Source organism: Pseudorasbora parva, chromosome 21, assembly GCF_024679245.1.
Source record: "Pseudorasbora parva isolate DD20220531a chromosome 21, ASM2467924v1, whole genome shotgun sequence".
NCBI classification, from domain to species: domain Eukaryota; kingdom Metazoa; phylum Chordata; class Actinopteri; order Cypriniformes; family Gobionidae; genus Pseudorasbora; species Pseudorasbora parva.
This window is the reverse complement of record NC_090192.1, coordinates 23,049,307-23,065,242: the sequence shown is the minus strand read 5'-3', so window position 1 is coordinate 23,065,242 and position 15,936 is coordinate 23,049,307. Positions and strand designations below refer to the sequence as shown.

General features: G+C 38.7%; 1 long non-coding RNA gene across 3 annotated transcripts in view; it reads right to left on the bottom strand.

Moving 5' to 3' along the window:
* LOC137056210 (uncharacterized) overlaps positions 1-15,426 on the bottom strand; it is a 40,906-nt gene extending 25,480 nt beyond the window's left edge. For all 3 annotated transcript variants that reach the window (XR_010900235.1, XR_010900233.1, XR_010900234.1), the window contains exon 1: positions 15,300-15,426. This is a non-coding gene — a long non-coding RNA (uncharacterized lncRNA). The remainder of the gene's footprint in view (positions 1-15,299) is intronic.
* Positions 15,427-15,936: the final 510 nt, after the last annotated feature.

Here is a 15,936-nt window from a genome sequence, read left to right as displayed (position 1 = left end):
GAAATGTGTTGTGCCCCCCAAAAAAGAGAAGAATACCACTTTAAAACTTAGCAATGTCATAAGGACATTTTACTTTGTTAAACCAATTAACAGACATAAATAGATAACTAATCCTTTTATTTTCAGATCCTGAAAAAAATATTTTATTGATTGAGTGATTCATTTCTGAGCAATTAAATGTATATTAAAAAGGGTGTCCTTGCAATTCAAGGTGACCTTAGGTCAAGGCATTAAATAAGTATTTGTATATATATATATCCAGGGTATTCTCACAAAAATGCGTATAAATAGTACGAGTGTGCAATGTCGTGGAATGTATACGGCAAAACTCATTTTGGCGTGTCTATGGCACGCTGTTTTTCGCGTGCATGTGACAAGCATTTTATGGCGTATTATACATACGAACCCCCCACCCCACCACCCAAGCGCGTGTCATATATACGCCCCACCACCCTAAACCTACCCAAGCGTGTCATATACACGCCCCACCACCCTAAACCTACCCAAGCGCGTCATATATACGCCCCACCACCCTAAACCTACCCAAGCGCGTCATATATACGCCACACCACCCTAAACCTACCCAAGCGCGTCATATATATGCCCCACCACCCTAAACCTACCCAAGCGCGTGTCATATATACGCCCCACCACCCTAAACCTACCCAAGCGCGTGTCATATATACGCCCCACCACCCTAAACCTACCCAAGCGCGTGTCATATATACGCCCCACCACCCTAAACCTACCCAAGCGCGTGTCATATATACGCCCCACCACCCTAAACCTACCCAAGCGCGTGTCATATATACGCCCCACCACCCTAAACCTACCCAAGCGCGTGTCATATATACGCCCCACCACCCTAAATCTACCCAAGCGCGTCATATATACGCCCCACCACCCTAAACCTACCCAAGCGTGTGTCATATATACGCCCCACCACCCTAAACCTACCCAAGCGCGTGTCATATATACGCCCCACCACCCTAAACCTACCCAAGCGCGTGTCATATATACGCCCCACCACCCTAAACCTACCCAAGCGCGTCATATATACGCCCCACCACCCTAAACCTACCCAAGCGCGTCATATATACGCCCCACCACCCTAAACCTACCCAAGCGCGTCATATATACGCCCCACCACCCTAAACCTACCCAAGCGCGTGTCATATATACGCCCCATCACCATAAACCTACCCAAGCGCGTGTCATATATACGCCCCACCACCATAAACCTACCCAAGCGCGTGTCATATATACGGCCCACCACCATAAACCTACCCAAGCGCGTGTCATATATACGGCCCACCACCATAAACCTACCCAAGCGTGTGTCATATATACGCCCCACCACCATAAACCTACCCAAGCGCGTGTCATATATACGCCCCACCACCCTAAACCTACCCAAGTGCGTGTCATATATACGCCCCACCACCCTAAACCTACCCAAGCGCGTCATATATACGCCCCACCACCCTAAACCTACCCAAGCGTGTGTCATATATACGCCCCACCACCCTAAACCTACCCAAGCGCGTGTCATATATACGCCCCACCACCCTAAACCTACCCAAGTGCGTGTCATATATACGCCCCACCACCCTAAACCTACCCAAGCGCGTCATATATACGCCCCACCACCATAAACCTACCCAAGTGCGTGTCATATATACGCCCCACCACCATAAACCTACCCAAGCGCGTCATATATACGCCCCACCACCATAAACCTACCCAAGCGTGTGTCATATATACGCCCCACCACCATAAACCTACCCAAGCGTGTGTCATATATACGCCCCACCACCCTAAACCTACCCAAGTGCGTGTCATATATACGCCCCACCACCCTAAACCTACCCAAGCGCGTCATATATACGCCCCACCACCATAAACCTACCCAAGTGCGTGTCATATATACGCCCCACCACCATAAACCTACCCAAGCGCGTGTCATATATACGCCCCACCACCATAAACCTACCCAAGCGCGTGTCATATATACGCCCCACCACCATAAACCTACCCAAGCGCGTGTCATATATACGCCCCACCACCATAAACCTACCCAAGCACGTCATATATACGCCCCACCACCATAAACCTACCCAAGCGCGTGTCATATATACGCCCCACCACCATAAACCTACCCAAGCGCGTGTCATATATACGCCCCACCACCATAAACCTACCCAAGCGCGTCATATATACGCCCCACCACCATAAACCTACCCAAGCGCGTGTCATATATACGCCCCACCACCATAAACCTACCCAAGCACGTCATATATACGCCCCACCACCATAAACCTACCCAAGCGCGTGTCATATATACGCCCCACCACCATAAACCTACCCAAGCGCGTCATATATACGCCCCACCACCATAAACCTACCCAAGCGCGTCATATATACGCCCCACCACCCTAAACCTACCCAAGTGCGTGTCATATATACGCCCCACCACCCTAAACCTACCCAAGTGCGTGTCATATATACGCCCCACCACCATAAACCTACCCAAGTGCGTGTCATATATACGCCCCACCACCCTAAACCTACCCAAGTGCGTGTCATATATACGCCCCACCACCCTAAACCTACCCAAGTGCGTGTCATATATACGCCCCACCACCCTAAACCTACCCAAGTGCGTGTCATATATACGCCCCACCACCCTAAACCTACCCAAGTGCGTGTCATATATACGCCATAAAGTGCGTATCATATGCACGCGAAAAACAGCATATCATATGCACACCAAAATGAGTTTTGGCGTATACATTCCACAACATTGCACACTCGTACTATTTATACGCATTTATGTGTGATCGGGTTGCTATATCAGCATGAAAAGTCCATGGCCTCTAGGAAAATGTCCATACCTTGTACATGTTATACATGCAAGGTATAGATAGTAGTAGTAGTAGTATTTTTTAATGATAATAATGATAATGCTAAATGTGATCCAGTATGAACAGTTAAAGGATCATTAATGGCTGTCAGTGAAAGGCTAATGTAAACCCTAATGCTCAAAATACTTAATTGGCTTAAGTAGACAAACTTTAAAAAAATTAGTTCAGTTAAATTAACTTATATGAGCATTTATAACTTTCTTTTCTTGAAATATGCCCTCACATATTTCAATTAAACTGAATGGTTTCATTATTTTAAAGTTGTTTTAACTAATTTCCTTTAATTTAGACAAACTGGTTAACTGAAGTTTAACTGAAACTGGGCTGGGATTTTTCCCAGCATGCTTTGCCCATGGCACTCGAAAGGGAGAGTAAATGCTAAAATGAAGTGGTAGTGTTGTCAAAAGTACCGACCGTGATACCAAATCGGTACTGAAATTAAAAATTGTACCGCTTTGAGAGCAGTTGAGCTGTAATCATAAACTCCTCTGACTGGCCATTGTGCTCACACGCTCATCGGATGTGCCTGAAATTGGCAACAATGATCAGCACACAGGAGCATTTGAAAGCACATGGAAGTGTTTGAAAGGGTTTTGAAAGCGGGAGCAGGAGCGTTTGAAAGCACGAGCAGGCGTCAACCAGCGGACCGGTAGGCTGATAGACACCTGCATTCAAACACTCTGTGTGTATCTGTGAAGTGCTCTGTGAAAAGCGTCATATGTACATTTACAACATGTTTGTGAATCACTAATCGTTGTAGCCAATCACAGACTTATTTGATGAGTGTATGAGCACAATGGCCAGGCAGAGATGTTTACGATTATAGTTCAACAGTGCTCAAAGTGTCACATTTTTCAAATTTCAGTACCGATTTGGTATCACGGTTAGAACTTTTGACAACACTATTAAGTGTTATATTTGTACAATCTTAATGGCAAGGGATATTTAATAGCAATTAAAGGTGTCTTGAACTGGCTTTTTACATTTTTTTATACTGTTGTCTGAGGTCAACTAATGATGTTTGTTTTTACACCCAAAAACATCATAACTAATAAGTAATAGGATATTTTCTACACTGGTTTTGAGGCTCTCTTCTGAATGCTGGGTTTTGGTGGGCGTGATGCACTGGAGACTTGGAAGTAAACGCCCACGGCTAGGATTGGATAAGATTTGCATATTTAATGAGCTTCAGCTCCCCTTCTTAGTTCAGTTCACATGAGGGAGGGATTGCTTTGAAAGCAGCAACCGGGATTCTCTCACAGGGCTCGTAAACGTCTTTATCTTACAAACTCAATGATTTATTTCTCATCCATCCACGATTGATTGGAATATTATTTCTGTATTACATGGCCCTCACGATCTGTGGATATAAGCGTGAACACACACACACACACACGTGCCTGTGTGTGCCCAGATCAAAACAATTATTTATTTCTGCCAACAGGCGTACGTTTTGATAGCCCATCTGGAAAACACAGCCCCGGGACTACTATTAGCCTTCATATAAAAAAGACAATTTACTCACAAAAGTTTGTTGCACCATTCCTGTCGGATCCAATCTAGAAGGCACAACATTGTGTGTGCAAATCCAGCACTTGTTTACAAACGATTCCGCAGTGAAATGAAGCGAACACACGTACCGTATTTTCCGGACTATAAGTCGCACTTTTTTTCATAGTTTGGCTGGTCCTGCGACTTATAGTCAGGTGCGACTTATATATCAAATTTAATTCATACTGACTGACAAGAATAAACATATAGCCGCGAGAATGCGCTCTATGCTGCTCCTGTAGCCTAATATTTACTTATAGACAACAACTTAGAAATACTGAACACAAACAAAATGCCCCCATAAAGAAAATCGTATTCTGCAAAATACAAACAGCATGTAGTAAAATATGCAGCGGAGGACGATTCTCACAGCGTTCGTCTCGCGCGGCAGAGCCTCTCCCGGCAGAGAGTTCAAGCCTCTGTGGACTCGTTCCTTCAGCTCTGGCCATCTTGCTTACTGTCCGCAAGTAGATTTATTTTTCTTCTTCATCACAATTAAAGTAACCTCTGCTTTTCGCCAGTCCCTTACAAGTTTCTCACTCACTTCAAACTTTCTTTCTTCTGCTCGGGTTATGCAGTGAAGCGGGCACGAGCGAGTGCACGCGAGCAGGTGCTCGCATGCGCGCGCGGGTGCTCGCGTGCTCGCGTGCTTGCATGCGCGCGGCTCCAGCTCTGCCCTAATGCGACTTATAGTCCAGTGCGACTTATATATGTTTTTTTCCGCGTCATGACGCATTTTTTGACTGATGCGACTTATACTCCGGAGCGACTTATAGTCCGGAAAATACGGTATGCGGTCTTCCCCACGTGAGCTGGAACTTCTTTAAAAATAAATGAAGCATCACACATTCCTAATATTATGATCCGAAGAAAGCGTACGCAGCGACTGTGCTCTTCCACAATATCTTGCTATATTCTTCAACGTGTTTATTGTTGCTGGCTAGTGTGATCCCATGAGTCTTTGGGCAGGGCTACTGAATTACACGTGCTTATTATTCTGTAGAGGCGGTGTTTTGTCACTTGATGATGTCAAGATGTGAACACGATCGTTTTCTGGGCCTGGTGTCTATAAAAGCTTTTCTTTGACTAACAAGAATTTTTTCAGCTCTGAAATTTACAGGATATTCTTATATTACCATGACCTTATATATATCAAAAGCTTAAGGGAAAGTTGATTTCTCAATTATCACCCATTTAATGTTTTGTTATGCTAATTTAGAAGAGATTCTGTTAATGTGTGTGTTTTTTTTTTTTTTTTTTTTTAAGAGTTCCTATCATGGTGACAAGTGGTTTGTAGTTCAATATAGCTAGCGAAATATTTCTTTACTTATCTAAGACTTTAACTCTAAGAATGTTATCTTATTTCTAAAACGTATCTATTAAATTTGTATTTTGAATAATATGGCTAAAGAAGACCTGTTCATGTCTTGTGTATGTGTGAGCTAATGTAATTTTGTCCAAATGTATTGTCTAATACTATATAAAGCAACCTTGAGCTTTGGAAAGGCGCTATATGAATAAAACTTCTTCTTCTTTTTCTTCTTCTTAACTTAAAAAAGTTCTGAAAACTTATTGGGGTTTACAGTGACATAAATAACTAATTTGATTTGTAAGAACTCAAAATAAAAAAGTTAATTAACTAAATATTTTATGTTAATTGCTATAATAAATGTATCTAGCTAGTTAGCTCTGTACTTGGGAGGAATTAACATGCATGAGTACTACAAACTCAAAGCTTGGTAGTTCTGCTTACTTACAATAGGGAACACCATAACTAAAAAAAATGTGGTGGTAAAATGAGACATAAACATTTGCAAAACATTACTTTAGATTCAACTATTTTACTCAAATTTTGACTTTACATTCTGTTCCTATAAAGCAGGACAAAGAGAAACAATCTGACTTTCGCTAGTGTCCTCTTCTTTATAAACTTCTCTTAAATCAAGTGTATTCGCTGCTATAGCCCTTTGTTATGTTTAGAACTGACTTTCATTTCTGAACCGGATCAGCCGTTGCCAGGTCAGAAGTGCCATGCCACGAGTGGTTATGACAGCAGAAATACATTACAAAGGAGCTTGAACCACAGAGCACATAATGACAAGATCAAACATAAAAGACACAGAGGGGTGGGGGCGAAACCTCAGGGCCCATGTTTCTCTGTCTAATATTTCTAAACCGAAAGTTAAATAAATTCCTCAGTACAGCGAAGTGGAACCGCGTCAGTAGAGCAGATGGAAGGGATGGCAGCTGCAGCTGGAATGCGGTTTGGCTGAGAGGGACAGCGAAAGAAAGAAAGCAACGTCCTCACGCGCTTCATCCGTTCATATTCTCCAATACACTGCTGCTGATGAAGTGTTCTGCATTTGTGCATGTGTGTGTGTGTGTGTGTGTGTGTATGTGTATGGCATGGAGTCAATAGAAAGCACTTAAAAAATTTAAAGGTAACAGCGACGACTCCACTTTGGATAAACCTACTGTTGTCAATAAACAAACCGTCTAGACTCCAACTCAAAATATTGGTCTCTGGGTACGTTTTCTGATGTATTCTAGACTATACAATGATAAATACACAGAAATCATATTAGATGCCTATGTCCTCTTGCCAAATGTTTTCAGGCAGACAATATTTACAACTAAACTGACAGTAACACATATTAGCGCATCATTTCACGATGAAAAATTACAGACAAAAGTTTCCATCCGCCTAGAGTCACAGTGTTATAAAATTGACCTCTGAATAGGGCTTATGATTTACAAATTACCATCTGTAACATAAAACCTCAACTCACTTTGCTCAGTGTCTCCCTTTTTCTTTCCTGGGCTCCTGTTAGTTCAACATCTATCTGTCTGTAATATATCAGAAGCGAACGCTTCAGTCTCAGTTCCTCTCACACCTAATCTGAATCGCAACAATAGTAGGGTTAAACAGGAGTCAGATTCTGATACTGGCTAATAGTAGATATAACAGTTCAACAGCACTGGAATTTTCAGTTTGTATCATTCAGGAATTTTCAGTGAATCTTTCTGCTGGTTACATGGTGACAATGAGTCAGTGAATCAGGAACAATCGGGTGTGTTGGGGTAAGATGCCCCCTGTGGCAAGACTTTTTTCTCTAGAGTCTAGACCATAGATGACACAAAATCTCATCTCAGCACTTTTGATAAATGGCTATGCTATATTTAATTTTATAGTTTCATCTGAATATCAACATCTGTGCATCTGCATTATGCATCTTTTACCATTCAAACAATGGCAAGTTGTTGGATCAAAGTAAAAAAAAAATTACTTTAACTTCTTACAAGTAATCAGTTTACTTTTTCCCAACTTAAAATTTGTATAAATTAAAAAAGATTTTAAGTTGAGAAAAAGTAAACCGATTCCAACGACTCATTTTTGTCAGTGGCAGTTTTGAGGTTAATGGATCTAATTTTGTGTTTCTGGAAAATAGGGATCGATGACATTGTATTATGTTGAATATAAAAGTTTTTTTTATTACCTATTTTTGGTAATGAAAGATAGGTGGACAAATCAATGTTTTTGGATTTGTGGAGAAAATGTTAAAGTTTTAATTTTGACGTAAATTAGACCCCCTCCCCAATAATTAGTAAATGTTTTTAATTAATTGGGTTATTATTTAGTTTTCCCATGAATTAGATGTACATTTCAGACATATTTACTTTCATTAAAACCTACAGGTTAGTTGAGTGAAATCATTAAATGGAAATCAAATATATGCATTTAAAGTCTCAGTGAACCAGAAGTAGCGAGTGACTTTTCTTCAGTGCTGTTACGCATTTCCAACTGAAACGGAATATTGAATAGAGGGCAGGGTTTTACTTCAGCGCTCCTCCTCTCCATCTCTCGCTCATTGCAGACGAACGGTTGGAAGGGAGGGGTAAAGGATATTCAAACCCGAGCCGTCATACTGACATCAGCTGAGAATGGAACGCCATTCCAGACCAGAAGTAACTTTTCAGATTTTGATTAAAGATTACCGTGACAAACTATTTTTTTCTGTGTATTAATTTGCACAAATGAATTGTTCTCCTTAAGACCTGTACTGTGTTCTAACAAAGTAAATAGGGTACATTTTGATTTCATGAGGACTTTAAATAAATAAATATTCATATGCCAGTATATAAATCAGAATAAGTTTACCTTTCAGATTAATCAGTTTTACAGGGATTCTGCGTTGTCTGTCATTGGTTTTTCAGTTATTATCAAATAAGTTGTAAAAATAAAATTGTAAATACATTTTTTTTGTATTTGACATCAATTAGAATATATGAACAATATATAAACATTACTATAGAATTACATCAAAAGTAATTTATACATTCTATAAAAGTGTGTCCAGGTGGAGATTCTTACCCCATGTAGCCCCAACTTACCCCTCTTTTATTTACATTTTGTGCCATAACTAAATTAGCGAATGTTCCTATTTATTTCCTAACACATGGGCTGATCATCCTGCACATGCTAAACGTATATCTAAATATGTTTAAATCTAAATTTAATTAAATTTAAAGGGGTGATGAATTGAGAAATTAACTTTCCCTTGATCTTTTGATATATAAAAGGTCATGGTAATATAATAATATCTTCAGAGCTTAATATCTTCAGAGAATAAGTTTCAGAGCTGAAAACTTCCTTGTTAGTCAAAGAAAAGCTTTAATAGACATCAGGTTCAGCAAACATTCCTGTGCTTCATACTTGCGTCATTGCGCGACGAAACACACACCTCTATAGAATCATGGAGCTGTTCGGTCGATCACAAGCCAGCAGCAATAAACGTGTGGAAGAAGATAGCAAGATATTGAGATATTGTGTTGCTGCATAAGCTTCCTTCTGATCCTAATATTAGGAATGTGTGATACTTCATTTATTTTTAATGAAGTTTCAGCTCACATGGGTAAGACCGTTTGTGTGTTCACTTCATTTCACTGCGGAATCGTTTGTAAACAAATCTCCGGTCGATGCTGGATTTGGATCCGACAGGAATGGTGCCGCACACTTATGAGAGTAAAACGTGTTTTTATATGTGATAGTATTGCATTGTTATAGGTCGTTTTGCTTATGTGTATGTGTCTAACAGAGCATAACTTTAGAACGCTGGACTTTAGACACGTATGGGCCAGGGCTCGCAAAGCCCGGCGGGCCGATGAATCGCATTATATTCCGTTCTTGTTCTGCTATTCTCTCTCTCTCTGTCGAGTTGACATCTGAAGGGCTTGTAGAATGCGTATGTGTGTGTGCGCGGTTCTGGCTTATATCGTCCAATCTTGCAGGCTATGTGTAATATAAAAATAATAGTCCAATCAATCGTGGGTCGATGAGAAATAAATCATTGTGTTTGTTTGATAAAGACGTTTACGAGCCCTGTGATCGAGAGAATCATTCTGGTTGCCGCTTCTCCCTCAATCTTTCCTCTCCCTCATGAACTGACAGGAGCTGAAGCTCATTAAATATGCAAATCTTATCCAATCCTAGCCATGGGCGTTTACTTCCAAGTCTCCAGTGCATCATGCCCACCAAAACCCAGCGTTTTGGAGAGAGCCTCAAAACCAGTGTAGAAAATAGCCTATTACTTATTAGTTATGATGTTTTTGAATGTAAAAACCACACAAACGTCATTAGTTGACCTCAGACAACAGTATAAAAAAAATTAAAAAGCCAGTTCATGACACCTTTAAATGAATACACATTGTTCTTAAGGAGGACATATTCTCCTATATTACCCTACAAGTTATGTATATACACTCACCTAAAGGATTATTAGGAACACCTGTTCAATTTCTCATTAATGCAATTATCTAATCAATAACATGGCAGTTGCTTCAATGCATTTAGGGGTGTGGTCCTGGTCAAGACAGTCTCCTGAACTCCAAACTGAATGTCAGAATGGGAAAGAAAGGTGATTTAAGCAATTTTGAGCCTGGAATGGTTGTTGGTGGCAGACGGGCCGGTCTGAGTAATCATTTGGTAACACTTTAGAAAAATGGTCATCAGTTTACATTAGTTAAAGCTGCTGTCCGTAACTTTTTTTGTGTTCAAGATTTACAAAAATTATATAATGAGAATGTATGACATGAATCCATTTTCCAAACCGTGTTTTTGTCTTACCCTGAATCATTATGGTACATTTATAATAAATATTTATATTGGGACTATTTCAGGCCAGACTGGTAGGTACCACTGTGGAGGAGCACAGTCCCTGCGTGATCCGCCATAGACATAAACAGAGAGTAGCAGCTCCGGCTGCAATGTTCTTCCGCAAGACGCATGCAGTTCTGTTTATTAACCACTAGAGTGCAAAAAGTTACGGACTGCAGCTTTAACATGAACTGAGGAGCGTGCTGGGGGGGGGGTCTTCAGCCCCTGCCCCTTTGAAAGGTCCCTTTTCAATCGCAACACAGTGCCCCCGCGAACGCTATTTCTACAACAAAACGAGCGCGATTTCTACCAAGGGGGACATGCAGATCATGGAAACAAAATGTTATGATCCAGGCTGTGCAGGGGATGTGAGGACTTTTCATACCGTTCCCACAGATAAAAAATGTCAACAGTCATGGTTGATGTTTATTTCCAATTGGATACCTCAACAATTTAATTCAAAGTTGTTTGTTTGCTCGGCCCATTTCACCACTGAGTTTTTCTAACCTGGGACAATATCAAGCAGGATTCGCTCAGCGTCTAAAACTGAAGAAAGCCTAATCACTCTGTCTCCTTTCCACCAGTCAGCTGGTGTGTGGTGAGCGTTCTGGCGCAATATGGCTGCCGTTGCATCATCCAGCTGGATGCTGCACATTGGTGGTGGCTGAGGAGATTTCCCCCAACTATATGTAAAGCGCTTTGGGCATCTAGAAAAGCGCTATATAAATGTAATGAATTATTATTATTATATTTCATCATCAACACATAACTCAGAAGCTAACTACATTTACTACTACAGTTTAGGTGCTTACAGATCGCTCACTCGATCCTTGTAGCTAACGTCACCTTCTCCATCTTAGTTATAATGTTAAAGTTAGTGATTTGACAAGGCTTTTAGTCAATTTGTTAAATAATTATACATTTTTGAGAACTGAAGTATGATTATTTTGCAGTGTGTGAGTAGTAAACATGACACTGACTATGTTGAGTGGCTTCTACATTACTTTTTTTTGCTAAATGAATAGACTTTTAAATCAGTACTCTATTGTCAAACTGTAAAGTTACTGTACAAACAACATATTTACACGCTACCCAGTTCAGTACGTGACTCAAAGTTAAGAAGCTATCATTGTCAAACATTGCCATGACGGTATAGATGTGTTATTTGTCATTGAGCCGTACAGTGAAACAGCCAGAACTCAGCATTATTATTCATGACCCCTCCAAATAAGACAAAAACAGACCATTACATCCTAGGAACAATTTATAGGCCTGTAAAACCGTATCTGGATAATGTTTGACCTTAAATAAGCCAAATATACTCTATTTAGATAACAGAGAACAATTTAAAATATTGATTCAAATCATTCTAGGGCACCCTCAATGGGACAGTGGATAAGGTTTGTTTTTCTGGAGCAACAATGTTATGCAAATGTTTTTGTTTTTTGTTTTTTCTGCATTTCAGCGACGGTTTATAAACAAGGACCAGTTCAGCTCCGGATTTATAGGTCGTCTAATGCTGAAAGATGGAGCGGTTCCAGCGATTACCCAGATAGCATGGTGACATTGATTCAATGTTGAAATTCCATCAGAATCATCATTTTGGTTGAGGTTGAAATTTCAATGCTAAGTAATATTGGATCAATGTTGAAAATTCAATGCTAAAACCATACTGGACCAATGTTGAAAATTCACTGCTAAATAATATTTGATCAATGTTGATAATTCCATGCTTTTCAGTGTTGAAAAGACAAACATTGAATCAATGCTGATGTTTGGTCAGCTTAATTCTCCACCGGTGAGGCTTACGGTCAATCTATCTGTCACATTATTCAACATGTTGTGAGTGTGAGCACATTTATTATCCTCAAAGGATATGATGAGTACACCAACGAGTATGTGGATTCACAAAGAATACATAAATGTAAATTTTGTAATTGTAAGCCTTTCTTTAAATTTTTCTGGAAGAGTTAAAATTGTATGCGTGTTTGATTTCTGACTCTTCCAATAAGAAAGCTGTAAAAACTATGAATCTTTTTAAAAGGTATATTATTTTCCTGCTTACTGGCATGTAATGTCATTCTGTGTTTCATGTTATTATAATAAAAAATGTAAAAAAATAAAAAAAGAACTTCTACCATAAATTTAGTCTATCAGTTTTAAATAAATAAAAATGTAGCCTATTATTATTATTTAAATCATATAGAATGTACATGCATTTCATTATTTATCTAAAGAATACAGAGTTAATAAAGAATTTAGAAAATGTGTCCCTATCGAATGCGCCACAATCCAATCCAGCAGGTGGCGGTAATGCACCTTCAAGACATCCACCAATCAACCAAAGCAAGCGCAGCTGAACAGACTTCAATCGCGAAAAAGAGACACAGGACAACGACCATGTTTTTTTAGAGGTAAGTGGCCTACAAAAATATATTTATAAAATTCATCTCAATTTTAATTTAGTGTTTTTGTTCATCTTTATGTTTTACAACTTGTGTGCTTCTCCTCAGCGAGTTAGAGTAAACTGCAATGTTAATAAGTCATATGAGTGCCCTCGTAAGTTACACAACCAACGCCAGGATAATCTTAATACATTGAGTTTCAGTTTGTTTTTCACCAAACCATATCATATTTGAATTCATTTTTTTTCTTAAGATTGGCATATACACTGTGAATTGCCTCCGAATTCTGACTCGCGCAACTCGTCGTTTGTTGTGAGGTGTTCATCTATTTCATGAGATGATTTTAGTATTAAGATGATTAATCTGTGCGAGTAAAATGTGCATTTGTGGAAACGGTGCTGCACATGCATTCATTGACTTGTGAGTCGATCCTATTTGATTCATTTGGATTTTGAGGCCATATAGGATCGACTCACAAGTCAATGAATGTGCGGCGCGGATCCACAAACGTATCTTACTCGTTGCACGCACAGATGAATCATTTTGAATCATCCTATATTCGTCCAGTGTATAAACGAGAGGCGATCGGAAGGTTAGATGAATTTCTGGCTTGTCAGTAATTGTATTCGCCACTCGTGAGAGTATCTCACAGCTGAAGCAGAACTAGAACTGATTGACCTGTTAGCACGGTGAGGGGAAATACAATTAGTTCAGCTTCAGCTGTACGATATCATCACGAGCAGATCACAATTACATCATTACAGTTTAATCTTTAATGCAGCAAGAAAAAAAAGAAAAGAGTGAGATCTTTAAGTTCTGTAGGCAGCTATATCAAAGTACAGGAATTTAGTAAACAGTTGTGCCTCCAGTTCGTGTTGTAAATGGAAAAAAAATCTCTTCTAAACCACCATGTAGCCTATAAAGCTCCTCTTTTATTTTCTTAATTTAGCTATTTGGTCATTCATTTACTTGTTTCATTTTAAAATGTATAAGTCTATTTTAAAATGCATTAAATAGTCCTGAATTTAATGTTACCGTTTTAACTGGGATATCAAGATTTTGATAAAATTTCAAGTTTCACTTCATTTTGTAGTGATATTTGTAATGTATAATTAATCACATTTCCAAATATTTACTAACTTCTTGTTGTTTTAGATGCTGTGAATGCTGATAATAAGAGGCATCAGAGTTTATCTTTGCTGGGACTGTGCAAAACTGTCTCCATTACAACCTGAAAGGCTTCGGGGCATTGCTCATGGTGGAAACCCCTGAGTTTGGAGTATTATTCTTTCTTCTACCTTCTTTCTTTCAGTAGTACTGTGTCATTTCTGTATTTATTGGCAAGTTTACATTTGTATTTACTTCCATTTTGCAGATGCACGATGTCATGTTATTTCAGGCTCTTCTCATTTGTGTCATAAATTCAGATGTAATTGTTTTAAGTCAATGTGAGATTTCCTGTTGTAACTGTGGGGGCATAAATAAATACAATTGCATGTAAACTGAAGGATGTTGTTTACTTTGAGTGACTTTTTGATGCAAAATCATATCGTTTGCAGCCACACATGGTCTCTGATTAAAATGAATAAAATAAAGAGACAAATTAACTGGCATAGAATCCTGCTGTACATAAAGCAAGATTGATCTATTTTTCATTGTTGAAATAAAATTATTTCAGGGTGCAAACCTGATGAAAAATCAATGTTATATTTCAATATTGATTCAATTATATTTTGATGGATGCATTAACATTGATTCAACATTGATTCACTTAAATAAGTGGTTTAATTTTAGTTGGAAAACTATTGATTTTAAGCCCATCTTGATCTATTTTTCATCGTTGAAATAACCTTATTTCAGGGTGCAAACCTGATGAAAAATCAACATTCTCAACATTGAAATCTCAACATTGATTCAATGATATTTTAGTTGATGCATTAACATTGATTCAACGCTGATTCACTGTTTGTCTGCTATCTGGGATAAGGTTCATGGTCGTGTGCTTGAAGCAGGTGGTGAATAAAACTACTTCAAATGTCTTTGTGTTGTTAGCTAACGACTCATTCATTCAAATGCTCTATTCCATGTTTTTCGATATAAACATGCACTAGTCTGACTTGCAAAACCGTTCCGCTTGCTACTGCTAACATTAAATCACATACAATAGTCCATAAACCAAAGTATGTCCTCATCATAAACCACGAGCAAACACAAATGTTGTAAAACCTGCGCAAATGCAGTTACAGTAACGTTAGCTTTACATACCTGATAGAGACGTCCTGCTTTTGCTGCTTCTCCTGTTCAATTTCCAGTAAATCTGATTCTTTGGATCATATATGTACGGTTAAATCTGATTGATCTCCATAATTTATTTAAGATAACATTTTCTTTTCCACCTGATTTCCGTCTGAGATTTCAGACGCTCTCAACGCAGTAGCTGCGCGTGCGTGTGATTCTTTAGCTCCGCCCACACGATATTTTTTTTTTTTTTTTTTTTTTTTGCTTTTTTTTTTTTATTGCAACAAACAGAATTACAATAAGGTAAAACAAAATCAGAATCAATACTAATTAACAGAGCACAACTAGATATAGATAAAGCAAAAAAACAAAAAAAACAAACAAACAAAAAAAAAATTAAGCTAGGTCTTCCAATAGTTTAAATTTCTTCAATAAATCAAGTAGTTTTCTACCATTTTTCCGTTTTAGCATTCTTAAAGATTTACAGAAAATCCAAAATTCTTTCTGAAAAACACAAAACAAAGGCTTTGTTTTAAGGCATTTGCACTTGTGAATATAAAATTTCCCCAAAATGAGAATATTGTTCAGTAAAAATTGAATGTGTACATCTTCCATTAATATACCAAAAGTGATGTCTTTTATGGAAAATAAAGAAATCGAATTA